Here is a 21,317-nt window from a genome sequence, read left to right on the forward strand (position 1 = left end):
ATGATTTTGTCATTTTTTAGTGCTGAGTAATACTCCATTGTGTATAAATGCCACTTTTAAAAATCCATTCATCTATTGATGGGCATCTAGTTTGGTTCCACAGCCTAGCTATTGTGAATTGTGCTGCTATGAACATCGATGTAGCTGTATCCCTATTCTATGCTCTTTTAAGGTCTTTGGGGAATAGTCCGAGAAGGGGAATAGCTGGGTCAAATGATGGTTCCATTCCCAGCTTTCCGAGGAATCTCCATACAGCTTTCCAAATTGGCCGCAACAATGTGCATTCCCACCAGCAATGTACAAGTGTACCCTTTTCCCCACATCCTCGCCAGCACTTGTTGTTGTGTGACTTCATAATGGCTGCCATTCTTACTGGAGTGAGATGGTATCTTAGAGTGGTTTTAATTTGCATTTCTCTGACTGCTAGAGATAATGAGCATTTTTTCGTGTACTTGTTGATTGATTGTATGTCCTCCTCTGAGAAGTGTCTTTTCAGGTCCTTGGCCCATTGGTTGATGGGGTTATTTGTTTTCTTATTGTTTAATTTTTTGGGTTCTTTGTATACTCTGGATATTAGGGCTCTATCTGAAGTGTGAAGAGTAAAAATTTGTTTCCAGGATGTAGGATCCCTATTTACCTCTCTTATTGTTTCTCTTGCTGAGAGAAAAACTTTTTAGTTTGAGTAAGTCCCATTTGTTGATTCTTGTTATTAACTCTTGTGCTATGGGTGTCCTATTAAGGAATATGGAGCCAGACCCCACAATATGTAGATTAGAGCCAACATTTTCTTCATCAGATGCAGAGTCTCTGTTTTGATATCAAGCTCCTTGATCCATATTGAGTTAACTTTTGTGCATGGTGAGAGAAAGGGATTCAGATTCATTTTGTTGCATATGGATTTCCAGTTTTCCCAGCAACATTTGTTGAAGATGCTATCCTTTCTCCATTGCTTGCTTTTAGCACCTTTGTCAAATATAAGATAGTTGTAATTTTGTGGATTGGTCTCTGTGTCCTCTATTCTGTACCATTGGTCTACCCGCCTGTTTTGGTACCAGTACCATGCTGTTTTTGTTACTATTGCTCTGTAGTATAGTTTGAAGGCTGTTATCGCTATACCGCCTGATTCACACTTCCTGCTTAGAATTGCTTTTGCTATTCTGGGTCTTTTATTTTTCCAGTTGAATTTCATGATTGCTTTCTCTATTTCTACAAGAAATGCTTTTGGGATTTTGATTGGCATTGCATTAAACCTATAGAGAACTTTTGGTAATATCGCCATTTTGATGATGTTAGTTCTGCCTATCCATGAACAGCGTATATTTTTCTATCTTCTAAGATCTTCTATTTCTCTCTTTAGGGTTCTGTAGTTTTCATTGTATAAATCTTTCACCTCTTTTGTTAGGTTTATTCCCAAGTATTTTTTTTGAGGATATTGTGAATGGGGTGTTTGTCCACATTTTCTTTTCAGAAGATTTGTTGCTGATATACAGGAATGACTTTGATTTATGCATGTTGATTTTATATCCTGCCACTTTGCTGAATTCATTTATTAGCTCTAGCAGTTTCTTTGTAGACCCTTTTGGGTCTGCTAGGTATAGTATCATGTCAACTGCAAATAGTGATAATTTAAGTTCTTCTTTTCCTATCTTTATGCCTTTAATTTCTTTCGTCTGTCTAATTGCTCTGGTCAGTATTTCGAGAACTATGTTGAATAGAAGTGATGAGAGTGGGCATCCCTGTCTTGTTCCAGATTTTAGAGGGAATGCCTTCAATTTTTCTCCATTTAGAATGATGCTAGCCTGAGGCTTAGCATAGATAGCTTTTACAATGTTGAGGTAACCTGTTATCCCTAGTCCTGCTAGTGTTTTGAACATAAAGGGACGCTGTACTTTGTTGAATGCTTTTTCTGCGTCTATCAAGATGATCATATGGTTCTTATCTTTAAGTCTATTGATGTGGTGAATAACATTTATTGATTTCCGTAAATTGATCCAGCCTTGCATCCCAGGGATGAGTCCTACTTGATCATGGTGCACAATTTTTTTTGATATATTTTTGTATCCGAGTGGCCAGAATTTTATTGAGGATTTTTGCATCTAGGTTCATTAGAGATATTGGTCTGTAGTTTTCTTTCTTTGAAGTGTCTTTGTCTGGTTTCGGAATCAGGGTGATGTTGGCCTCATAGAATGAATTTGGAAGAGCTCCCTCTTTTTTTATTTCCTGAAACAACTTGAAAAGTATTGGTATTAATTCTTCTTTAAAGGTTTTGTAAAACTCCGCTCTATACCCATCCAGTCCTGTGCTTTCCTTGGTTGGTAGTCTTTTGATGGCTTCTTCTATTTCCTCCATTGATATTGGTCTGTTTAAATTGTGAGTATCCTCCTGACTCAATCTGGGCAAATCATATGACTTAAGAAATTTATTGATGTCTTCACTATCTTCTATTTTATTGGAATATAGGTATTCAAAATAATTTCTAATTATCTTCTGTATTTCTGTAGCATCTGTTGTGATATTGCCTTTTTCATCCCGTATGTTACTAATTTGAGTTCTCTCTCTTCTTCTCTTCATTAGCATGACTAAGGGTCTGTTGATCTTATTTATTTTTTAAAGAACCAACTTTTAGTTTTGTCAATTTTTTCAATAGTTACTTTTATTTCAATTTCATTGATTTCCACTCTGATTTTAATTATTTCTTGCCTTCTGCTATATTTGCTGTTGTTTTGCTCTTCCTTTTCTAGGGTTTTGAGATGAAGTATGAGCTTGTTTATTTGTTGGTTTTTTTCTTTTTTTGAGGAATGAATTCCAGGCAATGAATTTCGCTCTTAAAACTGCATTCATTGTGTCCTATAGATTCTGATATGTTGTGTCTGTATTTTCATTTATCTCTAAGAATTTTTTGATGTCCTCCTTTATGTCTTCTGTAACCCATTGATCATTCAGTAACATATTGTTCATTTTCCAAGTGATGTAGGATTTTTCCTTTTTTCTTTTATCATTGATTTCCAGTTTCATTCCATTATGATCAGATAAGATTCATGGTATTATCTCCACACCTTTACTATTTTATTATCACACACACTAAGGGTTGCCCTATGGCATAATATAAGTTCTATTTTTGAGAAGGATCCATGTGCTGCTGAGAAAAAAGTATATCCACTTGTTTATGGTTGATATATTGTATCTATGTTGGTTAAGTCTAGGTTATTGATTGTGTTGTTGAGTTATGTAATTTATTTATTCAACTTTTGTTTGCAGGATCTGTCTAATGGTGAGAGAGGTGTGTTGAAGTCACCCATATTTATTGTGTTGTGGTCTATTTGATTCTTGAACTTGAGGAGAGTTTGTTTTATGAATGTTGCAGCACCATTATTTGGTTCATAAACATTGATAATTGTTATGTCTTGTTGGTGAATGGTTCCTTTTAACAGTATATAATGTCCTTCCTTATCCCTTTTGATTAACTTAGTCTTGAAATTGATTTTATTTGATATGAGGTTGGCCACCCCTGATTGCTTCCAAGGACCGTGTGCATGGTATGATTTTTCGCAACCTTTCACCTTCAGCCTGTGTATGTCTTTTCCAATCAGATGTGTCTCCTGAAGGCAGCATATTGTTGGATCTGTTTTTTTAATTCAGATTACCAACCTATGTCGCTTTATTGGTGAGTTTAAGCCATTAACGTTTAGGGTTACTATTGATATATTGTTTGTACTTCCAATCATGTTTGATTATTTATCTTTTTTTTTCAATTTGGTTTGTTTCTCCATGATTAGCTTCCCCTCCCACTCTTGATTTACTGAGGTACTTCCCACTGTTGGTTTTGGTTGTTGTTTTTCATTTCTTCCTCAGGTAGTGTTTTGCTCAAGATGCTTTGTAATGTTGGTTTTCTGGCTGCGAATTCTTTTAACTTTTGTTTATCGTGAAAGATTTTAATTTTGTTGTCGTACCTGAGGCTTAATTTTGCTAGATACAAAATTCTTGGTTGGCATCCATTGTCTTTCAGTGTTTGAAATACGTTGTTTGAGGATCTTCTCGCTTTCAGCGTCTGTGATGAAAAATCAGCCGTTAACCTTATTGGTTTACCCCTGAATGTAATCTGCCTCCTTTCTCTTGTAGCTTTTAATATTTTCTCTTTGTTCTGTTTATTGGATATCTTCATAACAATGTGTCTTGGCGTTGGTCTACTATGATTTTGTGTGCTCAGTGTCCTGTATACTTCTACAATTTGTACATCCGTTTCCTTTTTTATAACTGTGAAGGGCAGCCATTCGTTCATTTGCTGGGTGTCTGATGCGAAGAGTGGGTCTGGTCTGGCTCTCCCAGGTCCCATCTCAATTCTGCACCCGCTGCCTAAGAAGGCTCTGTTGGTATCACCCCAAAAGGTTCACGGAGGAACCGAAGAGTTGTTTCTTTATTCTGCGGGAGCGTCTGTGGCACTGAGTCTCAGCGGTTTGGCGGTGAGACGCAGTCAATCAGCCAGAAACTGCGTTTGGGAGCCTGAATACACCCCCTCAGGGCTTGGTGTGGGTTCTGAGGGGTGCAAACTGCTCGCCCCAGGTCCACTTCAGCCGAGCATTGCCAAGTGATCCTGAGCAAACAGCATTCAGTCGGTTTAAGACTCCCTTTGCCCGCGCAGCTGAAGAGGTCACAGAATTGATCTCTCAGTGCCCGCCGCCATGTTGGATCCCTTATGCATCTTTTAAACAGCTTTCAGCAGGAGCTTTTAGATAAAAAAAAAAAAAAAAAAAAACCTCACATAACAATTTGTGGATCTCTCCTGCTATTCTGTTCTATTGCTCTGGCATCAAGACTGACTACAAGTTTTCTTAAAAAAGTATTAAATTACCCAGTGATAATTTGGCTTTTAATAACAAAAGTCCAAAAGTCAATGTGGGATTGATATAGTTTTGTTTGCAGGTATGTGGCATGGGTCTTTTTTGACTAGACATCTCTTTACAACAGCACAAGTGATTTCCCACTGGATTTGGAACAATCCTCCATGGCTTCAAAGACTGGAAATTTCACATGAAGCCTGGCTCTCCCATATGGTACGCCCAAGTCAATCATTTCAAATTAATACAAAGACAGTTTTACACATGTATGGAGATTGATGTGTGTTCTTCTTGCACACAGTGTATAACTCTGATAATTCAGAAAACTTCAGACTGGCTAATTAGAAAGCAGATGGGAAACACTAAAACATACAGATGTCACAATTGCAAGACAGTAGTTCAATCAGGAGTGTGCATCAGAATCATCTGTAGAACTGGTATGCAATCACACTGTTTAAAAATGCAGACTGGGACTTACAAAAGTCTTACCTGAGAAGTGACCTAAGAATAAACATCTCTTAAAAATACCACAAATTCTGACTCCAATACTACTATTATATTGAAATCCATTTTTTCTGCCTATAATATGGGCTCTGGTTTTATTAAGACATAAATTTATTGTGTCAGAAGGATCTAGGATTAATGCTCTATTTGACACATCCTTCTAATACAAATGGCTACACTTAGAAACCAAAGAAACATCTATCACCATCAGAGAAATTCTAAGTTACTCTGATTCCTCATGTATGAACCCTCATATGCCAAAGCCTACCCTCAAGTCTTGGTGTTATAGGCAGGATCTCTCTTCAACACTAAATACCTTTAAATATGTTATCTTCTACTCATCAATTAGAAGACATGAACATTCTATATTTGAAACTTTAAGGTCAGTTTATTAAGTCAGTGATGAAAGTGATCAGAAGAATAGTCTCCTGAAAATTATTATTTTTTCTTGAAAAAAAAGAAAGCAAAATCAAAACCCTCTCAGCATAGCCACAGATGCTGTGGCAGTCAACTACTCTGCAGATGGGGACAGTCCATTAGTCAGCCGAGTCACTCCCTGGGTCAGCTGGATTGTAGTCTGGATCATCTTCATCATCCTCCAGCTCCAAGTCATCCATTTCCTGGAACAAAGACTCATCTACCTCCACGTTGTTTCCAGCTGCAAAAAGCAAAACAAAATTCCCTCTCAGCTTTATACTCAAAAATCAAACATAGAACTCACTGGAGTACCAGACAGAAGCTTCTCAGTGTATATAGGAGGTGTCACTTATGAAATCCCAAACTACTAGTGCAAATCACATCTTTCTTTGTCAGTAGAGACTCTCAACACTTTAACAGCAATTTCATTCCTCCAGGTCACAGTTCAAAAATATCTTGTTGTTATTGTTGTTGTTAAGGGATTATCATAGAATACATATTTATAATGTGGCATGTTATATACTGAAGATATGTTGCTCTGATTATAGTAAGTTAACAATCAATAAGACTTATACCAGAAATCTCTCATACTTGCTAATTAATTGACAGATGGAACTTGACCTTTTCTCTCCATCAGGACTCCTTGTATTCAGTAGACTTCTCTAGATTCCATGTGTCTGAGCCCTACAGTAAGCAATAGCCAGGTTCCCCATTAAACATCTCACTCTTCACTTTGTCTGAAGTAGATAAATAAAGGATAGCATAGCTCTATTGAATCCCCACCCAGTGGAAACTTCCTTCCTTCTCAGATTTACTTACTGACCTTCACTGTAATGAGAATGTAAAGAGAACAAGTGTTGTTTCATGCCTATGAGTAGATCAGAAAGAAAAATATGAAATGCTAAGCCCTAGTCAACGAATAACTGTCTCTGTAGGGTTTCACAGAGCAAATGAAATCTAAAATATCTTTGTGATATATTTGAATCCACCAAGAAGAAAAGGTCAGGTGAAAGTAATTGTTGGTAGAAATGTATACAAAAGCAAGAATAAGAGTAAGACCTTGAATATGTCGAACTGGAAGGCAAGATTTTTTAGGAAAAATACCAACAGATAAAACATAAGGGTCAGACTGAGGACAGTATAACTCAACCTTTTTTTCAAACTAATGGAAACCAAGAAAGAATTTCAAAAGAGAGGTTTATGATTAAATATAGGTTTTAGAAATGCCATCTCAAAGGCAGCAACCATAAAACAGATAAGGACATTAGAAGGAGGAACAGATTTGGGGATACAGTTTCAGAGGCTACTACAAAAGTCCAAGTGAAAATGATAAAACCTTCAAGTAAGAGAAGGAAAGTGATGAGAAGACATTTCAGAGGCAAAATCAATAGGCATGTTTTGGTAACTTACTGGATATGAAGAGGCAGCAAGAGAGGAAATACTAGGAGTTCTATATCTGAGGTTTTTCCAAGCTCCATGAGAGACTATGGAAAATCATTCCCATAGACTTGTGATACTAGATATTTTGGGGAAACAAGTCATCTGAGTCACCTGTTTTCTTGTCACCATAGATGTCTATCTGTTCCTATCTAGAGATTGTTTAAGTTATCATAAAATGTTCAAATAGTACATTGTTGTAGAATTAAACATTCAGTTCAAATATTTTAACTGATCAACTGTTAAGAGTTTTTGCTTCAAAATGAATTTTTTTATCAGTCTTGGGAGGAAAAATTTACATTGAATTATCACTCTGATCTTTGTGGTTTAAAATTAACACAAGATTATACACATGTGGAATTCTGATATTATCTCACCATCCTCCAAGAACTGGATATCAGATGTGTCAAGATTATGATCTGTTTCAAATAGCTGTTTCCCTAAAAGATATAAGTATGATTAACTCAAATGGCATAGTATTCATTCACCTTCCCTATGAACACTGAAAAAAAATATAAAAATTCAGGAAAACAAGTCTGAAAATCTATCTTCCTACAAATTTCAATAAATTTGTGAACTCAATTAGTAGCTAGGATGCATATGAAATATATTCACATTAAAAAGGAACAAGTGATAAACCTAGTCTATATAGAGTACTAGAAAAGTGAGATTGCTTCTATATAAAATGTAAATATTCCTGTATTTCAAAATCTATTAGTTGTAATATTAATACCAGAAATCAGACATAAAAATTCCTCATAACCAGGCACAGTGAAACATGCCTGCAATCCCAAATACTTGGGAGACTGAGGCAGAAGGATTGCAATCAAGCCAGGCCTTGTCATCTTAGTGAGACCCCATGTCAAATTAAAAAATGAAAAATGCTGGAGGGGCAGAGCCGCCCCCCACCCCCCGCGCCTGCCAGGTAGGGGAACTGTGACCACCGACAGAAAAGGCCCAGTGGCCCGCGGCGGGACAGAGCTTCCAATCACTCCTGCAAGGTAGGCGGGCCTGCAACCCACCGGCAGAAGAGGAGCAGCGGCCTGCTGAGAGGCTGAGCCGCCCCCTCCCCCTGCGCCGGCAAGGTAGAGGGAACTGTGACCACGCACAGAGCAGGCCCAGCGGCCTGCTGAGGGGCAGAGCCGCCCCCCATCCCCAGCGCCTGCCACGTAGGTGGAACGGTGACCACCTACAGAAAAGGCTCAGTGGCCCACGGCGGGACAGAGCTTCCAATCACTCCTGCAAGGTAGGCGGGCCTGCGACCCACCGGCAGAAGAGGAGCAGCGGCCTGCTGAGAGGCTGAGCCGCCCCCTCCCCCTGCGCCGGCAAGGTAGAGGGAACTGTGACCACGCACAGAGCAGGCCCAGCGGCCTGCTGAGGGGCAGAGCCGCCCCCCATCCCCAGCGCCTGCCACGTAGGTGGAACGGTGACCACCTACAGAAAAGGCTCAGTGGCCCACGGCGGGACAGAGCTTCCAATCACTCCTGCAAGGTAGGCGGGCCTGCGACCCACCGGCAAAAGAGGAGCAGCGGCCTGCTGAGAGGCTGAGCCGCCCCCTCCCCCTGCGCCGGCAAAGTAGAGGGAACTGTGACCACGCACAGAGCAGGCCCAGCGGCCTGCTGAGGGGAAGAGCCGCCCCACACCCCCTGCGCCTGCCAGGTAGGGGAACTGTGACCACCGACAGAAAAGGCTCAGTGGCCCGCGGCGGGACAGAGCTTCCAATCACTCCTGCAAGGTAGGCGGGCCTGCGACCCACCGGCAGAAGAGGAGCACCGGCCTGCTGAGAGGCTGAGCCGCCCCCTCCCCCTGCACCGGCAAAGTAGAGGGAACTGTGACCACGCACAGAGCAGGCCCAGCGGCCTGCTGAGGGGAAGAGCCGCCCCACACCCCCCGCGCCTGCCAGGTAGGGGAACTGTGACCACCGACAGAAAAGGCCCAGTGGCCCGCGGCGGGACAGAGCTTCCAATCACTCCTGCAAGGTAGGCAGGCCTGCGACCGACCGGCAGAGCAGGCCCAGCGGCCTGCCGGCGTGGTAGGCACATTGCCCCAATTGGAGGAGGGGCAGAGCCGCCGCCCGCGCCTGCGAGGGAGACTTTGCAACTATACAAGACCAATATAATTATATAGGGGGAAAATTCAATAGGACAACAGTTTCACCAAGTAGAAAGGAATGCGAACAGTATGAAGAGACAAGGAAAGAAAGGACCACAAGCATTGCAGGTCAACTCAACGTTAGAAGAGGTAATAGCTGCAGCAGATGGAATGTCAGATAAAGAATTCAGGATATACATGCTTCAGACGATCTGGAGTCTCAAGGAAGACATCAGACAGCAAAATCAGACAATGAAAGATCACTTCAACAATGAATTACATAAACAAATCCAAGAAGAAAAAGATCAACTATACAGGGAAATAGAGGTTATAAAAAACAAACAAACAGAAATTCTAGAAATGCAGGAAGCAATAAGCCAACTTAAAAACTCAATTGAGAATACTACCAGCAGAGTAGAACACTTAGAAGACAGAACAACAGACAATGAAGATAAAGTATTTCAACTGGAAAAGAACATAGACAGCTCAGCAAGACTGTTAAGAAACCATGAGCAGAACATCCAAGAAATATGGGATAACATCAAGAGACCAAATTTAAGAGTCATTGGGATACAGGAAGGGACAGAGTTTGAAACCAAAGGAATGAGCAATCTATTCAATGAAATAATACGAGAAAACTTCCCAGACTTGAAGAATGAGACAGAACCCCAAATCCTAGAAGCCTACAGGACGCCGAATGTGCAAAATCATAAGAGACCCACACCTAGAAACATTATAATGAAGATGCCCAACATATAGAATAAGGAGAGAATTTTAAAAGCTACAAGAGAAAGGAAGCAGATCACATTTAGGGGTAAGCCAATCAGGATAAGAGCTGATCTTTCAACACAGACTCTGAAAGCTAGAAGATCCTGGAATAACATATTTCAAACACTGAAAGAAAATGGGTTCCAACCAAGAATTGTGTTTCCAGCGAAATTAAGCTTCAGGATGGAAGATGAAATTAAAACCTTCCACGATAAACAAAAGTTAAAAGAATTTGCAGCTAGAAAACCATCTTTTCAAAACATCCTTGGCAAAACATTACAGGAAGAGGAAATGGAAAATAACAATGAAAACCAACAGTGGGAGGTAGGACACTAAAGGGGGGAAAATAATCAAAGTGGAAAACAAACCATGTTTAGTAACATAAATAAACAAATATGGCTGGAAGAACAACCCATATCTCAATAATAACCCTAAATGTTAATGGCTTAAACTCACCAATTAAGAGACACAGGCTAGTAGAATGGATCACAAAACAAGACCCAACAATATGCTGCCTACAGGAGACGCATTTGATAGGAAAAGACATACATAGGCTGAAGGTGAAAGGTTGGGAAAAATCATATCACTCTTATGGACTTCGGAAACAAGCAGGAGTATCCATGCTCCTATCAAATAAAATAGATTTCAAGCCAAAGTTAATCAAAAGGGATAAAGAGGGACACTACATACTGCTCAAGGGAACCATACACCAACAAGACATAACAATCATAAATATATATGCCCCAAACAATGGTGTAGCTATGTTCATCAAACAAACTCTTCTCAAGTTCAAGAGTATAATAGACCACCATACAATAATCATGGGAGACTTCAACACACCTCTATCACCACTGGACAGATCTTCCAAACAAAAGTTGAATAAGGAAACTATAGAACTCAATAACACAATTAATAACCTAGACTTAATTGACATATATAGAATATACCACCCAACATCAAGCAGTTACACTTTTTTCTCAGCAGCACATAGATCCTTCTCAAAAATAGATCATATATTATGTCACAGGGAAACTCTTAGACAATATAAAGGAGTAGAGATAATACCATGCATCCTATCTGATCATAATGGAATGGAACTGAAAATCAACGATAAAAGAGGGAAGGAAAAAGAATACATCACTTGGAGAATGAACAATAGGTTACTGAATGATCAATGGGTTATAGAAGACATCAAGGAGGAAATTAAAAAATTCTTAGAGATTAATGAAAACACAGACACAACATATCAGAATCTATGGGACACATTGAAAGCAGTTCTAAGAGGAAAATTCATTGCTTGGAGTTCATTCCTTAAAAAAAGAAAAAACCAACAAATAAATGATCTCATACTTCATCTCAAAATCCTAGAAAAAGAAGAGCAAAACAACAGCAAAAGAAGTAGAAGGCAAGAAATAATGAAAATCAGAGCTGAAATTAATGAAATCGAAACAAAAGAAACACTTGAAAAAATTGACAAAACTAAAAGTTGGTTCTTTGAAAAAATAAACAAAATCGACAGTCCCTTAGCCATGCTAGCGAAGAGAAGAAGAGAGAGAACTCAAATCACTAACATACGGGATGAAAGAGGCAATATCACAACAGACACTTCAGAAATACAGAAGATAATCAAAAATTATTTTGAATCCTTATACTCCAATAAATTAGAAGATAGTGAAGGCATAGATAAATTTCTTAAGTCATATGATCTGCCCAGATTGAGTCAGGAGGATATAGACAACCTAAACAGACCAATATCAATTGAGGAAATAGGAGAAACCATCAAAAGACTACCAACTAAGAAAAGCCCAGGACCGGATGGGTATACAGCAGAGTATTACAAAACCTTTAAATAGGAACTAATACCAATACTTTTCAAGCTACTTCGGGAAATAGAAAAAGAGGGAGAACTTCCAAATTCATTCTACGAGGCCAACATCACCCTGATACCTAAACCAGACAAAGACACTTCAAAGAAAGAAAAGTACAGACCAATATCTCTAATGAACCTAGATGCAAAAATCCTCAATAAAATTCTGGCCACTCGGATACAGAAACATATCAAAAAAATTGTGCACCATGATCAAGTAGGATTCATCCCTGGGATGCAAGGCTGGTTCAATATACGGAAATCAATAAATGTTATTCACCACATCAATAGACTTAAAAATAAGAACCATATGATCATCTCGATAGATGCGGAAAAAGCATTCGACAAAGTACAGCATCCCTTTATGTTCAAAACTCTAGAAAAACTAGGGATAACAGGAACATACCTCAATATTGTAAAAGCAATCTATGCTAAGCCTCAGGCTAGCATCATTCTGAATGGAGAAAAATTGAAGGCATTCCCTCTAAAATCGGGAACAAGACAGGGATGCCCTCTCTCACCACTTCTGTTCAACATAGTTCTCGAAACACTGGCCAGAGCAATTAGACAGAAGAAAGAAATTAAAGGCATCAAAATAGGAAAAGAAGAACTTAAATTATCACTATTTGCAAATCACATGATTCTATACCTAGCAGACCCAAAAGGGTCTACAAAGAAACTATTAGAGCTAATAAATGAATTCAGCAAAGTGGCAGGATATAAAATCAACACGCATAAATCAAAGGCATTCCTGTATATCAGCGACAAATCCTCTGAAATGGAAATGAGGACAACCACTCCATTCACAATATCTTCAAAAAAAATAAAATACTTGGGAATCAACCTAACAAAAAAGGTGAAATACTTATACAATGAAAACTACAGAACCCTAAAGAGAGAAATAGAAGAAGATCTTAGAAGATGGAAAAATATACCCTGTTCATGGATAGGCAGAACTAACATCATCAAAATGGCGATATTACCAAAAGTTCTCTATAGGTTTAATGCAATGCCAATCAAAATCCCAACGGCATTTCTTGTAGAAATAGAGAAAGCAATCATGAAATTCATATGGAAAAATAAAAGACCCAGAATAGCAAAAACAATGCTAAGCAGGAAGTGTGAATCAGGCGGTATAGCGATACCAGACTTCAAACTATACTACAGAGCAATAGTAACAAAAACAGCATGGTACTGGTACCAAAACAGGCGGGTGGACCAATGGTACAGAATAGAGGACACAGAAACCAATCCACAAAACTACAACTATCTTATATTTGATAAAGGGTCTAAAAGCATGCAATGGAGGAAGGATAGCATCTTCAACAAATGGTGCTGGGAAAACTGGAAATCCATATGCAACAAAATGAAACTGAATCCCTTTCTCTCGCCATGCACAAAAGTGAATTCAAAATGGATCAAGGAGCTTGATATCAAATCAGAGAAACGCCGTCTGATAGAAGAAAAAGTTGGCTACGATCTACATACTGTGGGGTCGGGCTCCAAATTCCTCAACAGGACACCCATAGCACAATTTTAATAACTAGAATCAACAAATGGGACTTACTCAAACTAAAAAGTTTTTTCTCAGCAAAAGATACAATAAGAGAGGTAAATAGAGAGCCTACATCCTGGGAACAAATCTTTACTCCTCACACTTCAGATAGAGCCCTAATATCCAGAGTATACAAAGAACTCAAAAAATTAGACAATAAGAGAACAAACAACCCAATCAACAAATGGGCCAAGGACCTGAACAGACACTTCTCAGAGGAGGACATACAATCAATCAACAAGTACATGAAAAAATGCTCACCATCTCTAGCAGTCAGAGAAATGCAAATCAAAACCACCCTAAGATACCATCTCACTCCAGTTAGATTGGCAGCCATTATGAAGTCAAACAACAACAAGTGCTGGCGAGGATGTGGGGAAAAGGGTACGCTTGTACATTGCTGGTGGGACTGCAAATTGGTGCAGCCAATTTGGAAAGCAGTATGGAGATTTCTTGGAAAGCTGGGAATGGAGCCACCATTTGACCCAGCTATTCCCCTTCTCGGTCTATTCCCTAAAGACCTAAAAAGAGCATGCTACAGGGACACTGCTACATCGATGTTCATAGCAGCACAATTCACAATAGCTAGACTGTGGAACCAACCTAGATGCCCTTCAATGGATGAATGGATAAAAAAAATGTGGCATTTATACACAATGGAGTATTACTCTGCATTAAAAAATGAGAAAATCATAGAATTTACAGGGAAATGGATGGCATTAGAGCAGATTATGCTAAGTGAAGCTAGCCAATCCCTAAAAAACAAATGCCAAATGTCTTCTTTGATATAAGGAGAGTAACTAAGAACAGAGTAGGGTCGAAGAGCATGAGAAGAAGATTAACATTAAACAGGGATGAGAGGTGGGAGGGAAAGGGAGAGAGAAGGGAAAATGCATGGAAATGGAAGGAGACCCTCAGAGTTATACAAAAGTACATACAAGAGGAAGTGAGGGGAAGGGGAAAAATAATACAAGGGGGACAAACGAATGTCAGTAGAGGGGGCAGAGAGAGAAGAGGGGAGGGGAGGGGAGGGGAGGGGGGATAGTAGAGGATAGGAAAGGCAGCAGAATACAACAGACACTAGTATGGCAATATGTAAATCAATGGATGTGTAACTGATGTGATTCTGCAATCTGTATATGGGGTAAAAATGGGAGCTCATAACCCACTTGAATCAAATTGTGAAATATGATATATCAAGAACTATGTAATGTTTTGAACAGCCAACAATAAAAAATTTAAAAAAAAAAGAAAGAAAAATGCTGGGGACATGACTCAGTGATAGAAGTTCACTGGAATAAATCCTTAGTACAGGAGAAAAATTAATTATAAATTATACTTTAAAAAAAACTTCATGTTGATATATTTTCTCTTTTTGTCCTAGATACCTATGAATATTATTGTCTTATAAAAATCTGTTCAAATGATCCTCTTGCTGCACAAGAAAGGATACCAAAATATTTGAGGGTAACAGAAAAAAAAAGGTATGGTAGTATCATACCACTTAATTTATTTTTTCTGCTTGCTCTTCTTCTTTTATCTGTTTTTTTTTTTTTTTTAATTTGCAGAAGTTCTACATCAAACTTGGCCTCCCAACTTAAGAAATTCTCTATTTTAACAGGAGTGCCATGGAATAATTGCTTAGAAAATAAAAATTAGTCCATCAAAAACTGAAAAATAAACATTCAAAAAATTCTCTCTCTAAAAAAAATAAAATTAAAATTAAAATTACGTAACTCACAACAATTTCACAAATAAAGCCTAACAATATCTTCTAGATAAATAAGTATAACAGCTTAAAAGAGAAACCACTTATAAGAAAAATTAATGTTTGAAATTTTGAAACCTTTAATCTGATTTCTGCCTGCCCTGGCTGCTTTCATTGGTTTTGGCAACTTGCTCTGGAAAAGCCCATTTTTATCTTATTATAAAAAACAAAATAATATACAATGTAGTTACTATATTTACCACTGATATTTATCATTAAGAAGAATTTTTTCGGTTTTATCCATTTATTTATTTTTTTAATATTTATTTTTTAGTTATAACTGGACACAACATCTTTATTTTATTTATTTGTTTTTTTATTAGTTGCTCAAGATAATACAATGATTTTGACATATCATCCATTTGATTCAAATAGGGTATGAATTCTCATTTTTCCACATGTACAGATTGGAGGATCACATTGGTTATACATCCATGTGTAGCCGAATGAAATTCAACCCCTATCTTTTACCCTGCACAAAACTCAATTCAAAGCGCACATCAAAAACCTAGGCATTAGACCAGATACACTGTGCCTATTAAAAAGGAGGCCCAACTTTCCATCATACTGGCTCAGAAACTGACTTTCTCAAGAAGAAGCACAAGAAATAAAATCAAGAATCAATAAATGGAGGCTAGGACTGTAGCTCAATGGCAAAGTGCTTATCTAGGCTATGAGAGACACTGGGTTCAATTCTCAGCACCACATACAAATAAATAAAATAAAGACATACTATCCACCTATAACTAAAATATTTTTTAAAAATCAATAAATTGGATGTTATCAAACTAAAAAGCTTCTTCACAGCAAGGAAACAATCAAGAATGTGAAGAGAGAGCCCACAGAATGGGAGAGAATTTTTGCCATGTATGCCTCAGACAGAGCAGTAATCTCAAGAATATAGAAAGAATTTTTTAAAAATTTACCACTAAAATAATAATAATAATAATGACCCAATTAATAAATGCACAAAAGTTAGTCTGTTGGTGATGCTTTCTATTGATTTTTTTTTATTTGATTAATTGTTTCCTTCATTTCAAAATCTTAACACCAAAGAAACCAATAACCCAATCAATAAATGGGACAAGTACCTGAACAGATACTTCTCAGAAGAGAATATACAGTCAACAAATATATGAAAAAATGCTCAACATCTCTAGCAATTAGAGAAATGCAAATCAAAACTACTCTAAGATTTCATCTCACTGCAGTCAAATGGCAGCTATTAACAATAAGTGTTGGTGAGGATGTGGGGGGAAAGGCACACTCATACATTGTTGGTGGGACTGCAAATTGGTGCTGCCAATATGGAGAGCAGTGCGGAGAATCCTTGGAAAACTGGGAATGGAACCACCATTTGACATAGCTATCCCACTTCCTCAGTTTATACCCAGAAGACTTCAAACCAGCATACTACAAGGACACAGCCATATCAATGTTTATAGCAGCACGATTCACAATAGCTAAACTATGGACCCAACTTAAATGTCCTTCAGTAGATGAATGGATAAAGAAAATGTGCTATATATACAATGGAATTTATTCAGCATTAAAAGAGAATAAAACTACGGCATTTGCAGATAAATGGAGCTGGAGAATATAATGCTAAGTGAAGTTAGACACCAGGCTCTTCTATTTTTTATTTTGAGACAGTGTCTGACTAACCTTCCTGACTGCCCACAATCTTGCAATCCTCCTGCCTCTGCCTTCCAAGTCAATGAAAATACAGGTGTACAGCACTGTGCCAAAACTGAGCTTTGTATTTAATTGTCATGTCTAGCTAGTTTCCTTTAATCTCAAATCATTGTCTGTCCTACTTGCTTACTCCTTTTCGGCATTTATAAAAATAATGTATGGCATAATGGGGTTAACTTTGAGTTTATCTAATGTTTACTCATGATAGAATAAGGTTGAACTTTTTGACAGGAATGCCCTGCATTCAATGTGCTCTCAGTGGTCAATAGGAGAAATGTAGGTTGGCTTAATATCAGTATTAGGGATGCTACTTTGATAACTTGGTTAAAGTGGTGTCTACCTGGGTTTTACATAGTAAAATGACTCTTCTGCACTTTATTACTTAAAAATTAATTATTTGTCAGTACATGCTTTGAAACATGTAAATAACCTCTTCCTCATTCCTCATTCAAGAATTCCCTCCCATTATTTCTTCTATATTTATTTCTTGATATTTAGGTCCAAAGAGATATTTTTCCTTCTCACATATTTAATCATGCCTTCATTTTTTACCAGTATCCATCAGAGATATTTTATCTAAATATGTGAGGCAAATCCACCCCATCATCTGTTTCTGTATAGTCTGTGAAGGAAGAATGGTTTTCCTTCATGAATGGAAAAGAATTAAAAGAATTTTTTTCACATAAACATTATATGAAATCTAAATTTCAGTGTAATTTCATGAAGTTTCATTTTCAAAATATTATGATTCATTTAATATGTCTCTGATCACTTTTGTATTACATAGTCAGTTTGAGCAACAGTTGTAGTACTACACCTGGCTGTCTACATGAACATTGCTTTGCACTGTTGCCTATCGAACTAGAAGTCACAGTGATGTCATTGTAACACAACAGTGCTTCATGTGGCAGGTGTTCTGTCATACCCTGGTAGTTAGTTAATGTTTTAAAATCACAAATGCATACTCAGTGTGTAAAAGCTAGAAGAGAAAGTGTATTATGAATATTTTTAAGGAAACACGGAGTGTGGATTACCTCTTATTAAGGAATTTACCAAAGTACACATTTGGCTATCAAATGCTGAAGAACATAGTGTATATCAACATTATCAGATTAAGCAGTCATCTCAATATTCCCAACTCACAAGAAAGAAATGTTTAGAAACTTTTAGTAGTTTAAAACCCATCAAATTCCAAATTCTTAGTTTTGCAAATATTTCAACACAGGCAACTTAAGTTATTGAAAGTGTTATATTTTTTGCCCATTTAAGCTTTTATAGGTGTTCCACATCTGATAGGGTGGGACAAAATATTAAACATGATTTCATAGATTCAACATCAGGAAATAGTCTGCCCTGCTTGACTATCAAATGAATCACTGAGATGTTGACTTTGATTACATATTTGTTTTCATTTTTTAAAAAATTTTAATTACATTTAATGAGTGAGGCCTACTAAAGAGTCTAGTCTTTGGAAAGAGGATATAGTAACACTTTTTAAAAGCATTTTTTTTTTTCAAAAAAAAAAGGAAAAATGAAAATCATGCTGGAAACAAACTTCTCAGTATTCATTTGTGAGTCAAGCAAGGTAGGCTGTTTCCTGCTGTTCATTCAAGTAAATGAACTTTGATTAAAGCAGTTGAAGACATGTGCTCAGAGAAAATAAAGTTGCCTAACATCACACTTCCCTTCCAAAATGAGTGCACTCTAATTTTACTACACATGTATTGACAAGAACTGCTATAAATTAGTGTTATCTTTGCATCTGTTAAAAAAATTAGGGACATTTTTTTCTTTCTTGTTGAGAACATCTAAATATTCTTTTGTTCTTGTCCCTTGTCCTGAAAGGCCTAAAACTTTTAATGTCTGTCTCAGCCAGTATGGTTTGTAGGGAGACCTACAAAGCCTATGCTGGTAAACTACCACCTGGTAAGGGAAGGGAATAATTTTGAACCCAGGAGTCTAATCTGCCCTAGGAAGGAGTCCCTGAGGGCCACCGTAGCCTTGAAGGCTGTGGTGGGGTGTTTTCCTCCCCGCAGGTGGGCAAAGAGGTTTTCAGGACAATCAAGGGTCAAATCCTCCTGACACCACCATTGGGTTTAGGACTCCAGGAATGGGAAACTCACCAATCAAAGGCCATTGGTGGATGGAGTTCTGGCGGTGGAGAAAATGGGTTCAGGCTGTCCAGTGAGTGGCACTTCAGAAGGAAGAGGGACCCCAAAATGGGTTTTAACCCTCTTCCCGGGTTTTGGCACCAATGAAAGGAAAGTGACCACAACAGTTGGAGTGACCAAGAGATCTTTATTGCAGCAATGCAACAGAGGAGAAAAGAAAGAAAGAAAAGAAGAAGAGAGAGAGAGAGAGGGAGGGAGAGAGGAGAGAGCACGCATGAAAGGGAGACAGAGCAAGAGAGAGAGAGAGCAAGCACAAGAGAGAGACAGAGAAAGCAAGAGAGAGGGGCCAGGCAGGAGGGAGTTTTATAGCCTAAATCTAATGGGGTCTCTGGGTCTGCAAGCTGCCTTCCTGGCTCAAGGGGGTTAAGTGTTTGGCCCTGAGCAGGGGGTGAAGTGCTCAGCCTTGAGCTGGGGCTTGGGCGTTTGGGCTTGAAGCAAACAGTTGATAACCAGACAGAGGGTTTGAGTGGCCAGGTCATCCTGCAGCTAACTTTGTTTAGCATGCCCTGCAGACAGCTTACTCAGCCTGTCCTGCACCTAAAAGGTTCAAATTCTGTATTTAGTGGGAACTTGAGAATCAATCATTAGATAATCATGATCTAAGAGCATCTTGTATGAGCAACAAAAGACTGAGGAATGATTCCATGAGAGATGTTAGAAGAGACCTGAGATGAGTAAGTTATTATGGAAAACAAAAAACTAACATCTATCATTAAAACAAATAAGGCAAACTCTATGTACACTGAAAAACAAATTTGTGTTCTTTGCGAGTTTATATAACCCACTTGTAAGTTCATATAACCCCTAGCGCCTTCTGTAGCCACTGCCAAACAACAGAAGAAACAAACTGGGTGAGATTATGCAAGAAAAGATCTTAAGAATGATCACCAGCCCCTGAGATGGCTGCAAAGACAGACTTAACCATCATTCGGGTACAAGGAAGCTGTCCTTGAAGTTTTTGAATGCATCTTTGTGTTTGTTTCATAATTGCTGTAATTCAGTAAATGTGCCCTCTCTTCTTCTGAAATTTTTAAAGTATCTCCAAAGGTTTCATCCCTTTAAAGAACCTGGGATAACCTGATATGCTTTCACCAGTGTCAACAAAATCTTACCCAATTTATAAGAGCTGAGTTACACAGGTTCTAGAACACTACTCACTGGCCAAAACAAACTCCATAGGGACTATTTATTCCTCAGTGACACAGACAGCAGTTCCTGTCAGCCTAAAATTTTTGTGAGAGCTGATTTTCCTTCATCAGCTGATCTCAACAGTGAGTACCAACAGAATAGATTCTGAGCCACTGTCAATTCTCATCCTGTTTTGCATGAGAGATTACTATCTGTATCTACCTCCTTTAATTATCTATGAACACCCCCACCCCTTTTCTTTGGGACTTCCATGAAGGAATAAGGAGACACAGACAGGCTTCCTACTTACACAATTGCCTTCTCCTACATTCATCAAAGACATGCAAACTATACTGAGGAGCCAGTGAGCACCCACCTGAATCCTCCTCACATGCAGCTTTCTCCTTTGCTTCTGTGATACCAGAGCTCTCAAAATTTTCTCTCCCCTCAGACTGACAGTTGAGTGACTAAATGCAATAAACAAGAAAATAGAAGAATTTGGAATGTTTGTAGATGCTGCCTGATGCTCTTTCTCATCACTCAGAGTTTCTGGAACCCTTTGTGACATTTCAAAGGGTGTGTGGATGGTGTTACTAGCTGTTAGGAAGGATGTGGTAGGGATCACACTTCACTTTTGGCTTTCTCCTCAACTTATATCTCCTACTATGGGCTTCTCCATTTATCCATGTGATGCAGTATAAATTCTCCCTCACCACAATCTGAAGGCTGAATTCTCCAAAGTTTTTCCTAGGAAATGCAGGATGTCAATATCAAAATAGCTCTCCATCTGCCTGCATTGAAACCAATCTTTTGATGCATCAGCCCAACTCTTCCCTCCCCAGAACTCAATATTTCTTGTCCTAGATGTCAACTTAATGAGGGGAAACCTCTAGCAGCTTAGTAGGGCCTTAGTTTTATCTTTCATTTGGTAGCCAAGAAACCAATCATGAAGGCATCACTCAGGTGAGTCTAACATTAATCATTTTCTGTTCTTATTCTGGAAAAGACTAAACTCAGAAATCCTCCTATTGATCAGGTAACTTGGATTGTTTGTAAAGAACTCAATGTTATTTCTTGACAT

The sequence above is a fragment of the Marmota flaviventris genome, chromosome 6 (assembly GCF_047511675.1).
Source record: "Marmota flaviventris isolate mMarFla1 chromosome 6, mMarFla1.hap1, whole genome shotgun sequence".
Lineage (NCBI taxonomy): Eukaryota > Metazoa > Chordata > Mammalia > Rodentia > Sciuridae > Marmota > Marmota flaviventris.